Genomic DNA, 24001 nt, shown 5'->3' with positions numbered 1-24001 from the left:
ATGAAAGAGATTATTTTGTTTCCCAGAGATAAAAAAAAAAACCTTCTAGATTGGAACTGTAAGAAACACAGGGGATCTGTGAGGAGGAAGTCGCCAGGTTGTTCCCCGACTAATCAAGCCCCATTTAAACTCTGTAGCTAACAAAACAATGGGCTAATAAAATTATTTAACAGGAAATAATCCACTTAGGAAGGAAGGGCGAACGCGGGTCAATAGGAAAATAAAATCAGGTGAGACACGGAGAGGAAGAGAAAAAGAAGAAGAAGAAGAGGGGAATGCAACAGAGGAAGATCCTCGGCGTCTGCAGAAAAGCCAGAGCCTTTGGGGACCCAGTGTGTACAAGGCAGCAATTATACTTGATGAAGTGCCTTCCCCCTGCAGCCCCCTTCAGCAGTCATTTCCCTACAGTGCATTCCATGCCACAGCAGCATACATCTCTCTGCTGCAGAAGATCTCATTAACAACCAATAGATGGGATGCCACTTATCTTTATCAAACATATGCATAAGTGTCCTCTTATGATGCTACGTCCCTTTCTCGACGTCTCTCTTCAGACGCATTGTCTTCCAACCAAACCGGTTCTGTTTGGCAATGGAGAGGCAGATGGATAGTTGATTCTTGAACATGGAAACAACTTTGTACAATGCTGAGCGATTGGAAGGTTTTTCCATTTCTCCTGGTAAGACGGGTGGCGTGGGGGATCGTTGACACTACAGAAGGGATAATTAGCTCTTTTAAACTACGGAAAAAGCAAAAAAAAAAAAAAAAAGAATACTACTTGAAGCATGTTAACATTACTCAATAACCAGCTAAGTGGGTTGAGTGTCACTTATTTTTTGCCCTAGCTTATGTGTAGGCGACATAAATGACTCATAAAAAATATTCTGACATATCTTTAGCATCTCTTTGTCTGAATCTATTCCTTCCCCAATTCCCCCAAGCAGAGAGATACAGAAAAAAACCTTTTTTCTTTAAAAAATAAAAAATAAATAAAATAAGAGTGTCTTCAAATTTAGATGTTTGCCGGTCATCTATGTTAGCGCTTAGAAAAAAAATTGCAACAACATCGGTTTTATAACTTTAAAAAGTCATGCAAAAACAAGTACTGAATACTCACCTTTAAATGTAAACTTAGGGGGTTTCAGAGTACACCCGCATGAAGGAATCGCAAAGAGCAGACCACCCTACCAGAAGAGGGATAGCTAGACCTTGGTCCTTACGGCTCCTACTTAAAAAAATATAAGAATTCGGACACCACTACAACCTCAAATTCCCTTATTATTGGAGCAACAGGGAGTAAGTAGCCAGAGGGGTTGGGAAGTGATCCATATTGAGACTTTGTGTGATGGAAAAAGCAAGTTTCTGTGTAAGTAGTTCTGTTAAAGATCCACTCCAATGAAAATGGTCTTTTTTGAGTTTCTCATAGTAGAGGACCAATATACAATAATCTACAATTAAAAGTAGTTCTTAATTAAAATTCAAATTGGATCAGAAAACTGGATGCTAGAAAAATCTGGGGCTAGTGACTCAACTACTAACTGCCAAGGTCTATGGCCCGATCTGAATACTCCCTTTCTCCCTTCTCCTTGATTTGAAATTTCATATAAAGTCAAAGTTGTGTCCGGAATTATTATTTTTCAAGATTCACATTCCAAACAGAGGGGTCCAAAGTCCGCTATCGCGAGAGCGAACTGCATCGCGCTGAGAAGTTCTTTTCTTCACTTTGGTACCCTCTGAACCACAGATGTTTACACTTAAATGTAAGTAATGACTTTATGTTGTAGTGTGACCTTTTTAAAGTTATAAAACTGCCATTGTTTTGGATACTCAACCGCTGGAAGCTACGCGCTGTTGCAGTTCTTGAAATGACCACTGGCAGCTGGTGGCATCCATCCATTTTCTAAACCTGCTAAAATGCTCTAGGGTCAATGGGGTTGCTGGAGCCTATCCAAGCCACTACTGGGTGAAGGTGGGGTAGACCCTGAACAGGTCGCCAATCTGTTGCAGGGCCACACACTCACATGCAGACGATAAAGAGTCACCGGTTGATGTTTTTGAACTGTGGGAGGAAGCTGAAGTGTCTGGCGTAAACCCATGCATGTGCGAGCAAAACTCCACACAGAAAGGTCCCAGGTGGGATTTGAACCAGGGCCTTCTCGTTGTGAGGTGAAAGTGCTAACCAGTGCACTGGAGAAGGCATAAACACCAAAACAGGTGAGAGAGTGAGTTTTTTTTTTTTTTTTTGCTTGACTCATTATTGAGCTATGACCAATCTAGCCTTGTTATCCTGAAGCCTTTGGATAAGTGTAAGGTTGATATTGAGCCAGTCATGGAAACCAATCTGATATAAATCAAATCCTCCTATTTTTCAAATCTTTTTTTCAATACAATGTGCACACAGCTCCACTTCTCTGAAATGATTGCTTTCACTACTTCTAAATGACTTTTCCTTGTAATATTTGTTTTAAAGGGGTATTACACAAGTGGCTCAGTGGACTAGGTGAAGGGCTGGCACTCAGGAGCCCTGGGTTCGATCCCAGGGTTGTCCACTGATCCCCACCCAGATTGGGTCCTTAGGCAAGACCCTTGACGCTGCTGCCTAACTGGGTCCCTGTGCCCCTCAAGTACAGGGTTGTGTCAGGAAGGGCATCCGGCGTAAAAACTCTGCCAAATCACTGATGCGAAACAGTGGGTGCTGTTACGCTGTGGTGACCCCGAAAGGGATAAGCCGAAAGTGAACTACTACTACACAAGTATATTAAGTACGTCGCACCGACAAACTTTTCAAACTGTTTTTTTTTGTCTGCTTCCTTTTTGCAACCATTTGAATAAATAAATATTCAGAAATGTAATGTTGACCTTAAATGTCTTTATATAAGCCCTCTATCATCAGGAACATATTAAAAACATCTTTTTTATTAGAGTGGATTGTCAAGACCAAGCTTATACAAACAACAGATGTCTGTTGTGTTTTTTTGTTGTGGTTCAAGTTCAGGGTTTCCCAATAATGAGTATAAACATCCTCTCTTTATGGCCAATTCATCTAGTTCTCAAATGTAATGTTTATGGGTTTGCTTGATGGAAACACTTTTTTAAAATTCCACATGAAATCTCTCTATACAACAGATTCTCACTCACAACTCTTCATATATGAACAAATGGTTAAGGCCCCCCTCCACGTTACTTTGTGACGTTGGTGTCCCCAACTTGTCGTTTTTTGACATGATGGCTGTTCCCATTAAACCAGCAGTCCCCAACATCAAGGCCGCAAACCGGTACTGGGCCACAGACACTTATCAGGGGTCCCCAACCCTTGGGACACGGTCCAGTACAGGACACAGACGGGTACCCTAACCCATTACTGGTACCCTAGAAAGTGAGGTTAGGGACCCAGGACCATGATCCTGACATACCAGGCTGTTGGCATGAGAAGACGTTTAGACAGTGAGATAGGGGACTAAAGGACCAAGGACCACCAATCTGGCATACTGACAAATTGGATTCAGTAGATACAATGCAAATGGTTGGGGGAATAAGACTGAAAACCTGGGGAGAAAAATGTTCCAGGAAAGTGCCAAAATTAACCCCTCTAGTGGCCATAATCGGCCATGAACCTGTCCTGGATTGCACCGGGATCTTGGATGAGGAGAGTGGGGTCACCCGATTTCTCATCCCATTGACTTCAATGGGCACCAATCTCCTTAGTTGCTATGGAGGGCTTTGCACCTAAAAGCGCGGTCCGCCCCATTTTAAACTTGGAGCCAGTTGACCCCAACCCCATTCCGGTTTCTTGTTCGTTACCGTATCCTGTACCGTGTCCCGAGGGTGGGGGACCCGTGATTTAATGGGAACTGTCAACACGTCAAAAAACGAGTTGGGGACACCTAAAACGTCAAAAAGTTACACAGAAGGAGCACAAACCAAATGTCCATATATAACAAATTGCAAGTGAGAATTTGAAGCTCTATGAGATTTCAGTCTGATAACAGTAGAATCTTTAACCATGTTTGAATCCAAATAGCCATTTTACCATGTGATAATCTCTAAAAGATGTAGTAGAATCAACTTATGAGTGATGATAAACATTTGGAATCTCAAACATTTTTTTTCACAAGTTTTATTCAATCTTTCAGAAGCCTGCACTGTTTTTGAAATCATTTTTACAGTTGTGCCATATTTATAGTCACAATGAGGACCCTTTTATTTTTTTAATTGATTTTTCAGCAGGGGATTGTAGCTGGCTTTGGAGGCCACATGAAGGTTGCTCTTTTTTATGATTTCAATTAATGATTTACCTCTGATTGTTTGGCTTCAAGCAAAAAATATCCCTCCAAGATCCTCATTTAAAAATAATGACATTCATAGGCAATGAGCAGATTCAGTTGTATGATGCAGATCATGCAGAAAAAGACAGTAGATGTTCTTGCCCCTTCCAAAAGAATAGTTCTACTCCCTGAGCAAACTTATCATACACCTTTCATCTTCTCTTGTTACTATGCCCACCTCTCATCCTGTCTGTCTCACCTCTTCTCCCTTTTTCCATTACGTCCACCTCCTCTCTCTTGTCACTCATATGCTCGGTCTACAAAGGTACCCAAATGCCTCAAATCTTCAGCGCTGATCTCCTCCAGCAAAAAGGGGTGATCCACGTGGGATCTACCTCACTAATCACTGCCTGAAACCACTCAGGGTTCACAGGCCGAGAGATAAAGACAGCCGCGAGCTTTACTGAGCTTTAGCAGGCCTCAGTGACTGTCTCTGCCGGGAATGACAAGCTCGACTGTTACCGAGGTGAAAAATCGCCGCCGGCCAACCTATTCCAAACTACCTTTCCATCTTTCTATCAGACTGTCAGAAAAGTTCCAACGCAGTCTGAACAGGAACAAAGGAGTGTCACCTCTGAGCTGGCGTGGCGCACGCCACCCCGCGGGCTAAAGCACTTCCCAGTCTGTATGCATAGTAATTATCTATTTTTTCACGTGTTTATTGTTTTTATTATCCCCCCCTCAATAAAATAAAAAAAAACTCTCAGTGATAAACAATGAACATTGGATCCCAGAGAGTGAGTTTCGCATGGTTGCGTCGAATCAGCAATTAGCCATTTCATTAGCATTCATTAACATTTCATTTAATTGTGTATATTGGAGCAACAGTACAGAAGGTGAGGGCAGATGTTGCGTTTTCTTACTGACCCGTGAACACACAGGAATGCATTACGGTGCCTCACTAATGGCAGCTACTGTTTATGCATGTCATCAGTGAACATAAGCAAATCTGCTCTTTGACTTTTGAAGTTTCAAAATAAGCTAAAAACACAAGGACAATTAGAATTTTGGAAAAAAAAAATGCATTAGTTGTGAACTAGGGCTGTTAGAATTCTCGGTTTAAAACCTAACCATATGTTGCAGCATTGAATTAAAACCTTAAAAGTGAAATGTTGCATCCTTGTTTACATTGAAAGTCTCAAACACATGTTGGACTAAATTTAAGAAGGATTTAATATTTATTATTGCAATACACGATGCTAGGCTGATTATGAGCCCAGGTTTTTCTTATTTGCTCATTAGCTAATTAAAATATATATTTTCTGAATTTATTTATTTTTTTGCTGTTGTTTTGTAAAAAAAAAAAAAATCATTTATCAAACCCAAACAAAACTGTGACCTAAAAATTGAGGTTTGAACCAAATGAAAGGTAAAATAAATTGGTGCATCTTTATTTTGAACTTGGTAAGCATTGAGAAAATTGCAAATATATAACGTTTTGCACTATGCAAGCCAGGATATAAGGGGGGATCCCAAACCCCCCATTAAATGTAATGGCCCATAATTTGGAGTGGCAAAAGAAATATTAAATACAAAAAAAATATAGATATATATCCCCCAAAAAGGAACTAAAATAAAAAACAAATTAACACCAAAAACCATGACAGAATGCAACAGTAAAATAAAATTAAAGACAATTAAACAAAGAATGGACAAATGGAAAGACTGAAAAATAAACAGACATAAAAAAAAAGGATAAATACAGCCTGAATAGGTGACAAACCAGTATCCTGTTTCTGCTGATCCCAAGCCCGGTAAATGTCAGAAAGAATGGCGTATAGCCCTTTAGTAACTTCTAGAAGGCCAATACTGAAAAAAGTAAAACATTGAATCAATTAGCAAAAGTTCTGTAGTTTGTTACATTTAAAATTATTAGTTTGTACATTAAAGCTCAACTCAAGAATGTAATTTGATATGAAGTATTACCTCATTATTTGTGAAGGTTAGGGCCTCCGCTTTGTAAACATTTACTAAAGAAGATGTGAGTATTGCTCAACATAAAAACTATTTTTTGTAATCCAGTCACATAACCGAAAAAAAAATCTGTGAAACCGCGAATAAAGAGACACGAATATGCAGAGGAACACTGTAAGCTAATAATTTTAAATGTAACATATTACAGAAGTTATGTTATTTTATCTAATGTTTCACTTTTTTCAGAGGAAAGCCCTTTATAGTCACAGTCCCATTCACCCAATCACAATTTCAACCTATAACAACCAGGAGTAATGTGGGGTTCAATGTCTTGCTCAAAGACACTTCAACACATGGGCGCACAGAGCAGGAACCAAACCTGCGATCTTTCATTTAAGGTTGACCACCTTACCTCTGCCCCGTTCAGCATAAATCTTTTAAGACATATCAAACAGATAGATAGATAAACTGATATGATAATAGCATGGTTTTTTATGCATTTTACTGGCTTGGAGGGATATAACACCCCAAATTCTCATCAAACCCGGACAAGCCCCCAATTATTCCATCTGCACCCCATAGTGGGGCTGAGTAAGTAAGGTCTTGGCCCCATTCCCCCAACCTTCTGAAGTAGTGGGCTGTAGTTACAGTAGATTTGCAGAGTTGCCTGAGTGCACGCGCACAATGGTGTTTGTTGGTCCTTGCCGCTGACAGAACAAAGACACTCAGTAAAAAAGATGAGCTGGAGGATCTATTAATTTCTTCACAAGCTTGGCCATTACGAAGGTAAACGCTGACATTTCAGACAGCGTGTTATTTTGACTGACTGCCTATTAGAGGGTGTAATGCGGCGCGCAAATGTATACTTCAAGCCTCAGTGCCTTACCAATGGGCAGGGAAAGCAGGCGACTCAATCTACTGGTTTTTATTTAGCAAGGTCACTCAGGACATTAGGAGCTTTTGGAGAAAGCCAGTGTAGCATTCCTTAGCGAACACACACACACGGACACCATTACCAACGCCGTTCTCTGCAAATCTCTGAAGAGCAGTCACTATTGAGGGCCTGTCTCCATTTACAGAATATTGGTTGTGTTTATAGAGCATAGGAGTTGTAAATCCCCTGTTATGACTGCTCATCAGCCTCTAACTAAGGGAACGGCTCTGGATTCACTTGCTTTCTGACAACTTGGTTAGACAGTAAAGCCGGTAACAATGAAAGTGGGAACTGAGAAATGTAAATAAATCTAATTGTTACTCTTGGAGAACACCAACAATAATGGCGCACAGAAATATAATTGGCCTTTTCTGAGCCACTGCTAGTCACTTTGGTTGACACATAACTGGTGTATCTTTTGAAATCAACCAGCCTTGTTTTTTTTGAACATGTCAGTGTTTTATTTTCTGTTGAACCTGCTAGTTGTCCTTACTGAGCACCGGGTTTATGGATTCTTGAGCCTTCACAGCTGAACTTGTCTCTTTGAGCCACTGCAGCTCACTGGGAACACACTTTCTACTTTGTTTACAACAGGGAAGGAATGGGCCTCTCTTTGTTCCCTCCAAGCATCACCCCTTGAGGGTGTCTGATAGTTCTGGCCTGTTGCCCCATTTTGCTTTCATAGACACATTGTTACGTTGAGTGGATAGTCGGTCATGGAGGGCTAGGCACTCGCCTCATAAAGGCCTGTGTCCAGGAAAACTGGAGGACTTTTTTTTTTCATGGGTCTAATTGGAACTTGGCAATGTAGGCATGCGGGGTGCTGGTAGGGATTAGGCCGGTGGCTCAGTTGGCTGACTTCTGATGGAACACTATGGACCCAATGCTTCCCTTGTTACCCTGGAGGAAAGGGACTCCATGCGTGTATTTGTGTTTGTGTGTGTGCAGAGCGCAGGGATGGTGGGGAGAAGCCGCGGTGCCGCTCCAAAGCGATTTGTCTCGGCCAAAAGGCTCCCTTGTCCTTCACAGATGGCTGGGCATGCATCCCCATTAGTGTTGGAGACAGAAGAGCGAAAAAAAATATTGAGGAAAGAGTGATACCTGTGTGTCCCTTTTTAAAAACGAACTCAGCGTGATCTGTGTTTGCATTTGATTTGTTTTATTCACAAACTGTTTTTCAATCCATGGCGGAAGGAAACATGAAAAGGAATACTTTCAGTATTCCCACGACTCTTTTTTAGCTAATGGAACAGAAAAAGATGGATAAAGAAGTGAAGAAACCACATGGTGAGGCCTACAGAAACGAGATTCACGAAAATTCTAACAGGCCTTTCCAATATTTAGCATAACAGAAGGCTACGAATCCTGTAAAATTCATGTTTGATCAATCTGGAGGAAAAATAAAATGTCACTTGTCTGTGATCAAAGTCTTTTGTTTGTCTCCTATCAGACACCGTAGGGTAGGTTGTAAAAGATTGAAGCAAATCCGTTTTGCACAGTTTCAATCATGTGTTATTTATTTAGAAGGATTGTGCATCACTGAATGAGGAGTTGGAAGTGTTTGAGGGTGAGCTGCAAGGAATGCTTTTGTGTCTCTCAACCCACTGTTCCCCCCCTGCTGGAATTCCAGCATCAGCCTTAAAGTGAACTCTATATTCTGTGGTTCTTGAGTGTGTCCATGGTGTTGAAATGTAACAAAAAGGAAGGAAAATACTTATTTGTTTAATATTAAAAAAGGACATGAAAAATGTATTATTTTTTAATATTTTAATGCTTATTTTTAGTTCACATTTCAAGACCGAAAAAGGATTTCTTTTACAAGTTACAAATTCTGTGATATGTCTAAAGCCCATTTACGTAAATATGCTTGTTATATGTTGGATTAATTTGGAAAACAATGTGAAGAACATTTACATAAAAGTAAAAGACATAAAGATGAGATTATCAGTGTCAAGCTTGTACAATAAAAATTAGAACTGAATTTGTAGGAAAACCTGTATCTGGTACACTGTAAAAACAGACTCCAAGAAACAAGGAAAAAAAAATGAGTTTAAACACGCAAAAAATCTGCCAATGGGATAAGAAAAACGGCCTAGCTAAAAAATATGTATTTTCAGGGAAAAATTCTAGTCGCTAATGCTCCGTTCATACCAAACGCGAATCATTAGAAAAACTTGCGTAGTCCGCCCCTCTTTCTCCACGTGGCGAATTCGCTTCTTGCTAACTGCCAAAAAATATTTTAAAAGACTATGGAAAAAAATACATATATACAGTATATATGTATATATATATATATATATATATATATATATATTATTGTTTATTTTTTTAGTACACATAAGACTACTATACTAGTTCAAGGTAGAAAAAAGATCTCTTTCACAAGCTATAAATTCTGGGATATATCTAAAGCCCATGTATCCAAACAAGCTCGTTATATGTTGGATTAATTTTGGAAAAGCAGTGAAAAGAAAATTCACCTAAAATTAAAGGACGTAACAATGAGATTATTGGTATAGATAAAGCTGAATTGAATTTGTGGAAAAAACTTCCATCTGGTAAATTGCAAAAACAGATCCCTGTAAGTCAAAATAATAAAAGAAAAATGAAAAAAAACCTTTTAATAAACTTTTAATAAGCCTTTTTTTAGATCAATTTGATTGCAAAAAATATTCACCATTGATTCTGATCATTGAATATTTATAAACAATAATTTCTTTCATTAACTGAATTATTCACAGCCACATGTTCATTTTGTATCGAGCAATAATGTAAACATGACAGTAAAAACAATAACAAACCTTTAAAAATCAAAGTCAACATTACTAATAGAGATAGCGGATTTCCATCATAGAGCCCTCATAAGACACAGACCTTTCTGTCTGGATTTGTGATATATTTGAATAACATATGTCAAATCATGTTCTAAGTTTCTGTTGTTCTGGTAATCAATTTAGTAATCATTTAGGGGACTGCAATAATATGGCGGACTCAGGCTATGAGACTGGAACGTCTTTTTTGAGAAACAATTATCACATTTTAGTGGACACCCGGCAGCACCCAATCAGAATCGAATATTCACCCAAACCGTGGTATCATAGACTGTAAAAATACAGACAGGTCCACGAAAGATGTGTTAAGTTATTTTTAATATTTCAGAATAATATACAAATGTAAGTTTTATAGAGTTTTCCTAAAAATAAAAAAAGGGTCGCATTTGTTTTTTTTTTTTGTTTTTTTTTTAAGAAAAGACTAACAAATTTAGCTCTCTTGTAGTACAACGACAGTACAAGGTTTCAATCAATATCATACCCCAATTTTCTCTAATTCTCTTTTCTTTTAAGCAAAGATTGCTCTTTAGTTGGTGTCTTAAAAAAAAAAAAACAAATGAAAAAAAAAGAAGTCTGAGCTAACCTTTTAAACCCCTTTTCAAAAGAAAGAAAGAAACAAATAATCCGGCTTTCTAAAAGGGGATTAATTCCATTTCTATAGATAAGTGGCAAAATAAGGCCAGCTCTATAGAGATGTTGACCACTTAAAAAGCTTTCATACTATATGCACCGGTCCATATGGCATTTCTACTTGAAGGGGAACAGAGTTTTTTTCTTTTTTTTAAGCGTTTTTATTTACACATCAATGAACCGACATGTGGGTCAACGTGGGGTTAAGTGCTTTGCCTAAGGACATGTAGGACATGGTTGCTGGTTGACCCACTGTCCCCCCAGGATAAAGCAACAGGTAGAGAGAAAATGTCTGCTTTGTGTCCCTTATTACAAAGTACTTTCCAAGAACAATTTAAGTTTTGAAGCTTTAGGACAAGATTTTAGAAAGCAGGTTGAGGACTGCGGATGAACGGACAAGAAAGTCGTTTACACCTAAAACTGTGCCCTGAAAGCTTAAAAACGCTCAAAGTGTTGACACGTTCAACCTAAAATCTGAAGATCTAATCAGGTGAAGTGAATGAAAGTGAGCCATGATGACCAATGATGCTTTTATAGTGAAACATAATCGAAAGTTCCCCAGTGATGCTTTTAAAGACCATCAGCGCCAAAGCGTTGAGGCTAGAAGAGTGAAATATCAACTCATGGTTGACACCTCTTAGCAGCTCAGGTCATTGCAGCTAATGGCCTTCTCTGAGAGGCAAAAGCAGCCACAAACAATCCTCAGAGCTGAACTTGAATCTTCAGGGCACTTGTCCATTCGAGCACTGTAGGCTTTTTAAGAAATGTGTGGCCATTCCACTATTAACCGGTCAAGTCAAACAAAGTCAATTGTTTTCTCAAAACGAAGTGTTGTGACCAGAGAAATCCAGAAATATAATAAAGGAGGGGAACAAGAACAAGTTGATAGGAGAAGCCAAATAAATGGCAGCCTCTAAAAGCCAATTGCGCTGCCATTATGTATTGACACAGGAAGAAAAGATGGTGTGTAGTCAAAGTTGTGCTGGAGACGAAGAGAAGGTGCACCTTTTGGCAGCGGGAGACGCCTGTCGTGACAGAGAGACACTCGCGGTCTGAAGAGACACGAAGTAAACAAGTGTGTCATTTGAGATGCTGCAGCTGAAATTCCATTTCAGACTCAATTTTCCTTGGAAACAATGAGAATAATTAGCTTCATAACTCAGACACCAAACGGGAAAAATAATGGCCCCAATGAATCATAATGTCATACTGTATCATTGCGGCAACGCCGAACCCTTATTAGAGAAGTCCCGCTACAGTCACACATCAAGCAAAACCATCTGGCGAGTTTTATAGACAAGTGGGCCTGTGAAGAAAAAAGACAGGACGGTTGTTTTCTTTTCATATAGCACAATTAAAAAGTGTGTTGACAATTTATTTCATTGGTTGCTTTCCTGCATCACTGCAAACTCAGAGAGGTGCTTCTTTTCTTTATGCCAGTTTACTTTTAAAGCATTTGGACTCAAACTGTCACAGACATTTTCTGGTTTTTGAGCAAACTTATTTTGGGTAAAACACAATATAAGTTATGCCTTAGTCACATGGACCTATGCGGGTGCTGTGGGCTTTTGGGTTGTTAAACAGATACAGCCACAAGAGTCTTGGAGTTCCCTTGAAATTTGTATTATCATTGTAAGGGATGTCATGAAAATTGAATGTATAGTTCTAATACTGATAAGTGTATCATGAAGCATTCGAAAGGATAAAGTAAGTTGAATGCACTTATGACGTATGGGAGATGTCCTACGGTGTCCTTATGCCACACTCTAGTCAATAGTAAGGAGCACTTTCTGGTTCCTTACAGACCACGCACAGGGTGTGCAGGTGATATTGTACGTCTACACATTCTCACTTCCAACTCGTCATATATGGATGTATGGTTGGGGCCACCTCGGCGTCACTTTTTGATGTTTTAGGTGTCCCCAACTCATCGCTTTTGGTTGTTCCTATTAATCACCGGTTCCCAACCATCGGGACGTGGTAACAGATATAGAACCAGTACCAGGTTACAAGAAGTACTGGTCTTGTACCAGTCTGCGCCCTGAGGGTTGGGGACCCCTTCATTATCATATTTATTTTTTCCCTGTCCGTGGCCCTCTGACCAGTACCAGTTCGTGGCCCAGATGTTTGGGGAACTCTGATTTAATCAGAATAGCCAGAAAGTAAAAAAAAGGACGAGTTGGGGACACTCAAAACGCCAAAAAGTGACGTGGAGGGGCCCAAACTATTCGTCCATGTGTGACGGGTTAGGAGTGACAACGTTTTGGATATGTAAGTGTGAGAGTATGAAAAATGTAGATTGATTGATATCTTTTTTTCTTAACACAAAATAAAAGAGTTTAATAAACATTATGAACATATAGTAATAAAGAACTGGAAGAAAGAGTGGGTAGAAGAAAATCTTACTACATCTCAGGTCCAATCTTACTATAATGTATGCATACATTTTTACACATTTAACATATAAACATTATTCACATAAACACAAAAGAATTAAAGAAAAAACAACCAGAATGTGTTCACTTTAACCTGTTACTAACAGAAAAAATAATCAAAGAGGTTTTTCTAATCTACAGACTCAGTGAGTGATCTATGATCTTGATATTTTGCCCTGGCAACCTGTGTGAAATATTTAAAAGTTTGGCAATTGTTTTACCCGCAGACTGCTCATATCTACCCATAAGGGCAATTGTGACTAAGAGCTCCCCACTTTACAGTTTGACTCAAATGTTACATATATATATATATATATATATGTTCTTTTTTTATTTTTTATTGATACAGGCAAGACACATTAAGAACAATATTCTTATTTTCAAATCCGGCCTGGAAAGAGATATACTTTTTTATGCTGCAGGTAATCTGTCCCTCACTACATTAGAATATTGGACTGAGGTTAATGACTCAATATATCTAAGCTTGGTTTTTTACAAAAAATTATTTGCACATCACTTTTCAGATATCTTCGCTTTAATAGGACTAGCATTAAAATGGTGTTTGTAAAAACTAGAAAATACATACAAAACAAAAATTACATTTTCTGTCTGCAAAGTTCAAGAAAAATGAACGTACTTCCAAGAGACTGAAAGATAAGAACTACTACTTCATTTGCAGACAGTGGAACACTCTTGTGCTGCATCAAATTTGTCGTCAGCGACCAAAAAGGAAAGAAACAAGTAAAGTTACGTTCACACCAGGCTGGGAAACATACATTCAAGCAAACACTTTAAGACTTTACGTAAAAAACTTGCGGCCATTGAATGCAGGTTAAAAGTTAAACCAGTTGAACTTTGACCTTTCAGGGACTTGGACTTGGTAGTGACGTATTGCAAGAGTCCTTTTTTAACTCACCAAAATACGAGGAGGTCGTTAGGAGGCTAACGACACTTAAAACCAAAATACAAAAAATAAAGGCATTGAATCCATCAAATTAATAAAAGCCCATTTGTAAAGCATAACTCTTGTAGTTTCCTCTGAAAGCTGGAACTGTGTCAACATTTCATGCTCAAACAGCAGAACCAACAGCTGCTTTCACAGGAGAGAAGTCTGAAAGCTCAAAGCTCTGGACCTGAGGACCCTTGAAGCTACAAGAACGCCTGCACTTTGAAAGTGAAGAGCTCTTTTAGGTTGAGACAAGCAAGTTTTTTTTTTATTTTTTTTAGGACGGCAAAGCCTTCAAGTACTTTGCATGTGATGAGTGAGATTTTATTTATTAAATTACCAACAGGCAGCAAATGTGGAGAGGCGAGAACAAGAGAGGTGTGCTTTCTTTTCTAATTAGGTACAGCAGCAACATAATTTTTGAAGGCAATTTTTTATCATCTGACTTTGGATGTCTTCTCACAGGACTAGATCAATCAGCGCCCAAATGAATGTCATTCTTTTTAGAAAATATTTAGACAAAACAAGTTTTACACAAAAGATGGTAAACGAAAAGACAAAGAAAACCCTGTCGTTGCATCTTTACATACCTACATCTTTTAATTCTTACATTTGAAGCCAACCAAGAAGTATCACACATTGCAATACCTTAACTGACCATTAAAAGATGGTTAACTCTCAAATAAAAAATAAAAAAAATCCATTGGTACTTAAGCTTAATGCATATGTTTTTCTACTATTAACCATGGCTCATTCAAATTCAACTTTATTTATACTGCACTTTTACGAAAATAACAGTAGAAATCGTAATCCTAGTAAAAATCTCTAAACACACATAACACATTCACCAAAAACAAACAGTCCATAAAATCAATTTAAAGCATGAGAAAGTAGAAAAAAACAATTTTAAAAACTCCTGTACCCGTCCCCAGCCCGAATAACATACGTTTGTGTCAAAAAGGGCACTCAGTGTAAAACTGCAAAACCATCTATTTAAATTAATGAAGGAATTAGCTGTAGCGACCTCTAACAGGATGGGAAACACACATTGTGAAATAATTTTCTACCATATTTGATTTGTAATTTCTTTCCTTTTTCATAAATAAATTATTTCCTGTAATATTATTTTAACCTAATTACTAAAACATTGTCTGGTTTCTATGAAACTGTTAAACCAAAAAAGGTAAAAATATATTTTAGGGCCAAAATCCTAGCAAACAAACCTCTCAATGACCCAGAAATTTAATTATTAAGCAAAACTATCAAAGAAAAAAAAAATCTCCAAATCAAAGTCAAAGAAAAATGACTAAATTTCCTTTTTGGCTCGGTCTTTCTTTTCGGAGGAAGATTCAAATTAAGCAGATGCACACCAAACCTTTCGGCCCGCTCAGCTGGTGGAAAAGGTTACAAAAAAGGGAATTGGCCCAACTGCAGTGACATTATTCACAGAAAGAGCATCCTGTGTTTCCCTGCGGGTTTATCACAACTTCTCCTCTTGTGTGGAACATTGTGTCCCAAATAAATGTTAGTTAACAGGTAAAATGAGGAGCACAGCTCAGTGTGAAGCACAAAAACGCTTCTATCGTTTCATCATTTATTGCATGCAAAGGCTGGGATTGAGATTCAACGGCTGTATTTCTACGTGTTAGACAAAACAAAGCATGAATATGTGATTAGCAATGATGCTTAATTAATTTTCTTCATCAATTTAATTACTTACATGTATATTAGTCTGATCTGCATGGCGTTCAATTATCTTTCAATGTGTGCTTCATTGAATTAACGTTAACAGAAATTGAATCATAATTAATAATAAACCTAATGAAGTGTTTCTATTTCATTTGAGGTAAAATGATTAAGCATATTTATTTATTACATGTAGAAACGCTCTTCTTTATGATTACTTTGTGCCGTCATTCTGATTAAAGTTAAAATTTGATCAAAATTATCCATAAAACCCCTTCAATGCTCATTTTATTCCAGTTTTTTAATCATGTTTCTTGAGTTAAGTCCCAAATGTTAACTAAATCAAGTTATAATTGTCTTTATTAATAAACCTGACCATTGCAGCAACACTAACAGAGTCAAACATGCCACCGTAAGCCTCCACCATCTAAGATTTTTAAGCTTAAACGTGGAAAAAAAAAAGAAATTTACATTTTTCCTATTACTGGAACCCCAATACAGATCCACATTTACTAATAAAATAAAAAAAAATATACAGTAAAAGAGTAACATGCAAGTTCTTATCTTTAATTTAATACGTGATTAGACACATCAATGACCAGAACCTGAAATCCTCGACCGAAACCGTAAGTTCCCATATCACCTGAAAAATATATAATATATAAATATATAGTACATCACATATATATCATATATATATATATATATATATATATATATTTTACCAGGGGACCCCAAAGCCTTGTTTCCACTAAGCTGACTGAAATGGCATTAAACAGAACCTCATGGGGGTCCCCATTGGTTGTAGGTCCATTAAAAAGTGGAATGAACTAATGGGCGGAGTTGCTTTAGCTACCTGTTGATTGGCAGAAATTGATGACGACATTAGCAAGCGCCAATAAATCACTCATTTAAGATAATGTTTTTATGGAAGTATTCGTCTTAGCCGCCCAATGATGCCATGAAAACAAACCGCTCAGTGGAAGTGGAGCTTAACTGAGTGGAAACGCTCAACAGAAATAACTGGACCATACGGTACCACTCCATACGGTACCACTCCATACTGTACCGCGCGGTGGAAACAAGACTCAACAAATTTTACATTTTTTAAGCTTAGATTAAAGTTTGTTTTTTTTCTTCCTATTTATTCAATAGGAACACCTTACTAATGACTATAGTGCTGCATATAGGGCACCATATAGCACCATCACTCTTATTTCATGAGTGTTTTTGACCTACATTATCCTTACTAATACTTCTTGATACATTTACCACACGCTCAACAACCATACATCTGTTTTCCTGACGTTCCTTAAGGTGCCCACATGAGCCTCAAGGGAACTGCAAGTCACACCTGTCCTCTCCTCAAAATGCGGACGCACCTGCCTATGACCCTCCACGTCCCTGGACGACTCAAAAACCCCCAACAGCCGTACAAGTCAACCCCCACGTGGCATTACCACAATCTTGGCCCAGCTAAAGATATCAATCGTAGGACTTCTTATTCACAGATTCTGATCGAAACCCTTTCACAAGATCGTCCCTTCCCATTCCGGAATCTCACCGTCATTTCCTGGTTTCTTGGATAATTCTTCTGGAGAAATCAGGAAAAACTCTTGTGTCCCCTACTATCAATCATTTTTGGGAAGTTTCTTGGCTGTCCATTCTTTGTCAGTATTTTGACAATACAAGGACTAAGATTTCAAGTAAAAACTAAAAAAACAAGAAATGTAGAGACTGTGTTTTAAGGTCAAAGACCTAAGAAAAGGAAGAGATAATCCAGGATTGGTAAACCAATTATATATTCTGAGACATTTCATGTGTGGTAACTGGGAACCACAGAGTAGACGGTTCTAGGTACTTGATCTGGGTAAGAAGAGAAGGCTGGACGAAACTACAACAAACCCAAGTCCACAAGTGAGAAGCATGAGTGCTAACTGGAAAAAAGGGTAGAGGAGCATGACAAATCTCCATTTCAAACAAATCTAAGGCTCTTATAACAAGAAACAGGTGTTATAATGCTACAAATTGTCACTGTAATACATTAGAAACTAGTGAAAACGCTGAAAAGAAGCAAGTTATTCTGTACTACCATAGTGAAGACTTGTGTCTATGAGCTCAACAAAAAAATATATATTGTTCAAAAGTTAAAAAAGAATAAGTCCAAACTATACTCAGTACTCATTTGTTGCTCTTCAATTGCTGTGATTTTTTTCTTCATAGTGCCACCATGAAGCAAATCAAAGAAAAGAAATGTGTGAAAATTAGATTTTCTTTCTTGTTTTCTTCTGTTGTTTTCAGTGCACTGATGTCGATTCGAAGCTTTTGCTAGTGGAATGTTTTCACAGAATTACAAGCGTTTGTGTGTGACACAAAACCCTAATCATTTTTGGAGTAAAATGCGGGTCCGTGCAGCACTTTGTGAAATTCAGTGTAAAATTGTGTAAAATGAGCTGTGAATTGGCAACCAAACAGCATCTGATTTAAGGAAAGTGGAGATTGTAATCTATGTCTCTACTAGACACAAAAACTATGAAAGAAGTTGCTGGTTTTGACAAACTGCAGTCAAATGACAACATAAACTTAGTTTTGTCCATCACTTGTGTAATGTATTGGAGCTCCTATGACTTTAAAAATATATATTTTAGTCATAAATCAATCTTATAGTCAATAAACATTAGTTCTGTAACCTGTATGTTCTGTACATATGCCTGATGTTGATGATAAAACTATTTTGATGAACTTGGTTATCCTTATTCCACTGTAATAATAAGGATTACACGCCTCACTTCTCGTCAAAAGCAGCACAACAGAGCCCCTGTGCTGCAATGTGTCTTGAAAATCTAAACATGGCCAAGACATTGTTAGGTAATCTGGGGTTAATGTGAGCGGTCAGATGGAAATCCTGCTCAGATTGCAAAGCAGCATGGGTGTTCATCCACCTCCTACGCTGCCTGTCTGTAACACTGGACAAGCTGCCAGGTTCTGTAAGAGCACCGGTATGTCAAGTCCATTATAACATCACAGCAGAGTTTGATTATAGATGACAGCTGGGCACAGATATCACGTATTCCTCAGCACAGCTGTGGTGTCAACCCTGCCTTCCTTCTTTTTGTCGTCGCCATTGTTTGGAGAAGTCACACTATACACCTCAGGTGTATAGCAGCTACACCTGGCAGGAGGTGTGAAGGACTTTGAAGTGACATCTTAGTGTTGCTTTACACCCTTGTAATCCCCCTTATTAATTTATGCATGTTTGTCACAACAAGAAACACAAATTACAGGACAAGAAACTGGTTACTTCAATAGGATTATTCACTTCTTTCAGTCTCTACGTACAGAAATTTTAGCTTCACAATGATAGTCTTGTTGCATTTGGATTTTAATCTAGAGCTTCTTGATTTTATTAACTATAGTGATCTATTTAATTCTACTCCGATTGCGATTTGTGTATCAAGTTTGCATCCATTGCGCTTATAGAAAATATACTATTTATTGATAGATTTATGCTGTAATTATAATCCTGCATTCATTCTGAACTTGATTGGCTCATCAGTTTTGCGTTGGACGCCTCTCTTTCGACATGTGTCAAATTCTCTGCTTGATGCTTGTCCTAAAATGTCTCTATAAACTTAAAAGTGGGAGGAGCCTCTACTGATAGGACTGGACTTTTTTGGACTCCACTTGCTGATCACATCATCAATGTGAACGTAGCATATCTTCTTCAACATTGTCCATGTATTTGAACGTAACAACACCCAAAATGTGCAACTTTTAAAAACGTATTTTTTAATGCGGTTGGATAAGTCTGATAAGTCTGTGTTTGATATATTCTCAGTGTTACACTATTTGAACTTCTAGATTTAAAGTTGAAGATGATAACATCATGCTTATAAAATACACTCTCTGGCCACTTTATTAGGTATGCTTTGCTAGAACTGGGTTGGACCTCCTTTTTGCCTTAAGAACTGCTTTAATCCTTGATTCAACAAGGTTCTGGAAACATTCCTCAGAGAGTTTGGTCCAGTTTGACATGTTAACATAACACAGTTGCTGAAGATTTGTTGGCAGCACATCATGATGTCAATCTCCTGTTTCACCACATCTCAAAGGTGTTGGGATCTGGTGACTGTGGAGGTCTTCTGAGTCCAGTGAACTCAGTGTAATTTTTAAGAAACCAGTCTGAGATGATTCCAGTTTTAAGACATGGCGCCTCATCCTGCTGGAAGCAGCCATCAAAAGATGGTTCACTGTGGTTATAAAGGGATGGATATAGTCAGTGTTTTTCCAATCTTTAATTGTCCAATTTTTGTGATCCTGTGTGAATTTTAGCCTCAGTTCTCTGTTCTTAGCTGACTCTGCTGCTATGGTCCATCTGCCTCAAGGTTGGACGTGTTGACCGTTCAGAGATACTCTTCTCCAGACCTCGGTTGTAACCAGTGGTTATTTGAGATAGTGTTGCCTTTCTATCAGCTGGAACCAGTCTGACCTCTGGCATCAACTGGGCATTTCCACACACAGAACTGCCGCTCACTGGATATTTTCTCTTCTTCTGACCATTCTCAGTAAACCCAAGAGATGGTTGTGCGTGAAAATTCCAGTAGATCAGCAGTTTCTGAAATACTGTCTGGCACCAATAACCATGCCACATTCAAGGTCACATAAACCACCTTTCTTACCCATTCTGATGCTCGGTTTGAACTGCGGCAGATCGCATTGACCATATCTACATACCTAGATACATCTAGTTGCTGCTGTGTGATTGGCTGATTCGCGATTGGGCAGTAACGTGGCCAGTGAATGTACAACAAATGTCTGTTTTGTATGTGTTATAAGTGACAAAATAAGCCCAGTGGTTTACATGGAAAACTGGAAAATCACAAATTTGAACTTCAAGTGTTTTTTTTTCTCCCAATGGAAATGTGTACATGTGTTCTAGTATGCAGGAAAAAGAAAATGCTTGTCCTCAAAGACCATTCTCTACACAGTCGGTAGCAAGTCTAAGTTTAGTGTATATTGGTGCATTATGAACCTCACATATAAAAAGGAAACAAAAGGTGTAGTGTAGCATGAAATTGTATTATGTTTAAGCAAAGAACAGCTGCCTTTAGGTCATGGAGTGGGTTTTTCTTGACACTCAACAGACTAATGCAAAACAGTTCTAAAAATCCTGTTCCAAATATTGACTGAGAGATTTGCCTCCAAGCATAGTAAGCTGACATAATCGAAACATTTCTAAGCTTTGGTGCCTATAAAAACCCCACACAATTTCCCATCTAAATACATTAAAGACGGCGAAAAGTCAAACCTGAAGGGAATATGAGCTGCCATGACCCGATCCGTCTCTTGGGAATTCCTTAGGTGGCTGTAACCTGCCTCCAGCAAACACCTACATTCGCTAAACCAAAGTCATAGGAAACACCAGCATCCACTTGATGTTCTGAATAAATGGAAAGAACAAGAGGAACACGGAGTCAGTTGTGCCAATACATTCATCATCCTTCCCTGCCCTCCCCTACAGACCAGGTTCACTGTTTACAACCTCCCACAGTAGCTGTGAAGTGCACTGATGTGAATTTGATGCGGAATGGCAGCCACTGTAGCATAGTAAATATTATCTTTAATAGTTTGTGCCGCCGCCGCCGCTGCAGCAGTCATTATTTTTGGCAGTTTTTTGTCTCTGCACAAAGCTTTATTTTTGGAGTTAATGCAAACTGAGATTCATATAATTAACAACCAGCCCTCATATTTTATGTCACACAGCTACCCACTATTTCTCCCTCTGAGAAGTGAAACTTTGGGATATCTATTTCAGTCAAGCGTCTCTATTCCTTTGACACTAATTTAAACTCCTCTAGTTTGTTTAAGGATTCTAAAAACAATTCCAGTCACACAATTTTTTGGGACGAAAAAGTAATTACTTCTCAGAATAATATATATTTGCAATTGTATCACCAGGCCAATTAGACCAAAGATAACAGCCTAATGTTAAGCATTAGGCCAAAAATATGTCCCTAAATATGAAACTCCAGACGCCCGAGGGAGGAGCTGCTGTCCAAAGTTTTAGCATCATTGCTACATGGAAGCATTGACTGTATATCTCTTTTACAAAGTATTGAGGACAATGTTGAGAGATCAGGTTTGTTTATTCTGAAGAGCTCCACAAAGGCATCATGTCTGGGTTCATGAGATCATTCAGAGACTCTCTCAGTAAAGTGAGGTTCCCCATCTAATGCAGGAGTTGCGTCTGAATGATGGATGCTTTCAGCGGTACTTCTGTCTCCCTGTTACCCTGTTTGATGACTTGCTATCCTGCATTATTCCAAGGAGGGAAAATACGAGTAAGAAAATTAGAGGATATATATTTATTAATCTCTCCACATGAATAAGTATGGAACATTCAGATTCTCCTCTATGTTGGTCTTGGACTCCACCTGCTGATTAACATGTTAAGGGTCGTGGCCGTATTCTGGCTTTGTTGGCACGACACATCACCTTCAACAAAATTAAGATTTTTTCAATCTGGTATCGTGACCGATTCTCAAAACCTCTGATTGAATCTGTACATGGATTTAACACTGAAACTGGATGCCCATTGTGTGAATCGTGTTTGGTGTGAACGCAGCCTAATAGCTCCTAGCTAGTGCTAGCTAAAATGATTTGCGTAACTTTCATACTTTTCAGGCCATAACGCACTCTGAGTATTTCATTAACTCAAAAATTGACAGTATGCCTTTGAATTGGTGCATCTTTTGTAGGAATTATGGTTTAGTGACCTGGATGTTTTAGTACAACTTTGGTAAAATAGAGTCTGTACTTGTTGTAGCATTGTGGGTACTGTAGACAGTAGCCTGGCAGAGTGATGAACTGTTCTTCTCCCTAAGGAACTGAAAAATAGCATGTATTGTTTTGTATCTTATGTGTTACAACTGAACGATTTTGAGAGTTATTGTAAATAAAGTTTAATTTAGTTATTTTTTTATGTTGAACAATTCAAAGACTGGTTATTGCAAATAAAATAATCAAACACAAAGAACAACATAGTTCATTTGGAAATATACAGAACTTTCTGTTTACTCCTCTGACCAATCGCCTCCTGCCTCTTGGCATTTTGGGTAGTGCAGTCCAGGGATGTGCAGTCGAAGGAGGCTTACCTACCATCATAAAAGGTACAGTATACTAATAGGTGTGCTGTCTAATCTGTGCAAAATATTGAATTTTCATATATGATTCTGATGGTTTTATTCATTTTTATCCACATAATTTTGGTATTTTCTGATAGATTACAGTTTACACTGCGATGTGAGGCAGCCCCAAGCTCTTCCTCATTGTGCAACCTCATGTGAATTTGGTTCTCAAATTTACACACTTTGTCTGAGGCTGTTTTTACAATGCCTCATTGTTTTCCAGAAGACTTTCAGAAACTTCTCCAAAAGATCACAGCACTGGATTATTATTTTTTTTTTAAATCTCACCAAAAGTTGTAAATGAAAGTAAATGGACTGAGGAGACAGGAGGGTTTTCCATTATCACATCCCTGGGAAAATGGAGGTCAAGGAGTGACCGGAGCCTCTGGGTCACATTTGAAATGCTCGTGGCTGCCAGTTTTGCCCTCAAAGCAGAGGTCCGCATCAACCTCTGAGCATAAATGTGAACAGCAAAGACAACTGAAAGGAAGTCTAACAGAGATCGTTGTAAATCTGGCATACTACTTCCCAATAGATTTACCCTGTCTAAAGATTATCCCTTCGATGACCATAACAACGTTATCTGTTATGTTCATAACTGTAAGGCCAGATTCTTCCCTTACCCCAACAGCTTCTCTCTATACCTCCAATTGCAGGGGCTTTTGGACCACTAATGTCCGAAAAGTTTCTGAAGGGGGTAGCCGTATGGACATAGTATCCCTCCGCTGGGAGGGTGATCCCAGAGCGGAGCAGTTTACATTTAAATGTAACAAACTACAGAGCCTTTGTTAATCAGTCTTACCCAGCGGACATTTCAATATGGACCCCGTTTGGTTTACCTTTGTGGTGAATTGGTGGGGCCCAGGTGAGTTTGTCCAGGAGTTCCATGGTGGCCCCATCTGTGTTTGCCCACACTGGCTTAGGTGGGGACTCCATATTCTGGCTCGCTGCGCAGCGGAGGTCGCTAACTCGCTACGCTATCTACCGGGCAGCTTGTTAGCTCGTTACGCTGTCCACCGGGTGGCTGGTTACAATAGGGACCAGGACCATTGAGTTGACCATTGACTTTTTTATTAAAAGCGTTTGCTCAGATGCCAGTTGAAAAGGCCTGTG

The 24001-nt window shown here is 38.6% G+C and overlaps 1 long non-coding RNA gene across 1 annotated transcript in view; it reads right to left on the bottom strand.

Annotated features, from left to right (window-relative positions):
* The window catches only part of LOC118600069, a 52569-nt gene extending 31324 nt beyond the window's left edge, over positions 1-21245 (bottom strand). Inside the window, exon 1 of the long non-coding RNA XR_004949647.1 lies at positions 21010-21245. This is a non-coding gene — a long non-coding RNA (uncharacterized LOC118600069). The remainder of the gene's footprint in view (positions 1-21009) is intronic.
* Positions 21246-24001: the final 2756 nt, after the last annotated feature.

This window comes from Oryzias melastigma, linkage group LG18, assembly GCF_002922805.2.
Source record: "Oryzias melastigma strain HK-1 linkage group LG18, ASM292280v2, whole genome shotgun sequence".
NCBI lineage: Eukaryota > Metazoa > Chordata > Actinopteri > Beloniformes > Adrianichthyidae > Oryzias > Oryzias melastigma.
This window is presented reverse-complemented; position numbering and strand designations above follow the sequence as displayed.